The 1584-nt window shown below is 43.2% G+C and overlaps 1 non-coding gene across 1 annotated transcript; it reads right to left on the reverse strand.

Annotated features, from left to right (window-relative positions):
• Positions 1-758: 758 nt before the first annotated feature.
• trnar-ccu (transfer RNA arginine (anticodon CCU)) lies at positions 759-831 on the reverse strand. Its single transcript has one exon. It is a non-coding gene; the product is annotated as a tRNA-Arg (tRNA).
• Positions 832-1584: the final 753 nt, after the last annotated feature.

Here is a 1584-nt window from a genome sequence, read left to right on the forward strand (position 1 = left end):
AATGTTCAAGAGCCACATCTTTCTCCGGAGCTGCAGGTTGCTGACCCCTGACCTAGAAGGACAAGAGCATGCTGGTGCATGGGAACACCACCACCTCCAAGTTCCCCTCCCAGTCCCAAACCTTCCTGATTTGGAAATATATCACTGTTCCTTCACTGTCACTGGGTCAAAATCCTGGAACTGCGTCCCTAACAGCATTGTGGGTGTACCTTCACTGCACAGACTGAAACTGTTCAAGAAGAGGGGTCAGCACTTTGTGAAGGGAATTTATGGATAGACAATAAATTCTGGCTTTGCCAGCACTTCCATCCTGCGGATGAATAAAAAAAAGTATTGATCCTGACAACTGCCTGGTTTGTGCAGCTCAGTGGACCAGCAGACTGTACAGTTGCCTGCTGAGCATTTTCATTGTGTGATAGCCCAGATAATAATTGAAGACAGAATTGTTGGTGTTTGGAGGAAGAGTGTGGTGTGTATTTGAGGTGTGAATGTGCTTAGAGGATTTGTAGTTGAGTTGTAATTTGTGTTTGTATTTGAAAGAAGGAACTGTGCATGGGATGTTGTGTGAAGTGAAAAGAGGGGTAAAAGGGAGAGGATTTGTGTGGAAAGTAAAGGTGGTTTTGTTCAGTGAGTGTGAAGATGGCACAGAGCTTGGTTGAAAGACGACTTCAGATTGTGAGAGTGGAAAGCAAATAAGAAAGGAGGTGAAGTGGTGAGATATGTTCCAAAGTTAGGAGAAAAGGAGAATGGATTTATTGCACCCCAGATGGGACTTGAACCCACAATCCCTGGTTTAGGAGGCCAGTGCCTTATCCATTAGGCCACTGGGGCTGTTGGTGTAGAAGTTGTAAGTTGTCCCTTTGACACTCTTTCTAAGCAGTGCCAAATTTGATGCCTTTATTTTCACACACAACCACAATGTATTGATGCCAAAGGTTCCAGCAATGACATGACAGGATGTGACTTGCTGTTTTCTGTCAACAATTAGTACAGTTGATTACTGGGCAAAATGTTGATTGGATGTGAAAAGCAAGTGTCTTTCCAGAGCTTTCTTTCCTTACCCTGGCTCCAAGTTTCAGTCATTTCTCAGACAGCACTCAAACTGAAGCTACTTTAATCTTTGTGTGTTTCTTAATGATGACTAAGAGCAGATATTCACTGAATGAAGATTAATCTCATCCCAATTGGGATTTAACCTCACAAATACCTGCCTGTAGAAACCAGTGCCTTATCCATTCGGCCACAGGAGCACGACATCACACTGGATGCTCTTGCTGTTTGCTCTGGATCCTTTCTAAATTCCACCTGTCCCTGTGGCCACTCACTTTATTTTCAGCCAATTCCACATCCTTTAACAATGATGTGGAGCAGGTGGGAGCAGATCTGGTTTCCTGATGCCGTTTGCTCAATGATATATTTTATCTTCTTGGAAATATCACTGTCTATCATGAGGGAAGAATTTACAAAGCTTCCCTTAAGCATGTTCTCCTTTGACTTGGACAAGCACCACGACATTGATTAGACTTCTACTGCTGGATATGTGCTCTCATTTATAATGGACCATGATATTTGGTAACAGCTGTT

Source organism: Heterodontus francisci, chromosome 10 (assembly GCF_036365525.1).
Source record: "Heterodontus francisci isolate sHetFra1 chromosome 10, sHetFra1.hap1, whole genome shotgun sequence".
Lineage (NCBI taxonomy): Eukaryota > Metazoa > Chordata > Chondrichthyes > Heterodontiformes > Heterodontidae > Heterodontus > Heterodontus francisci.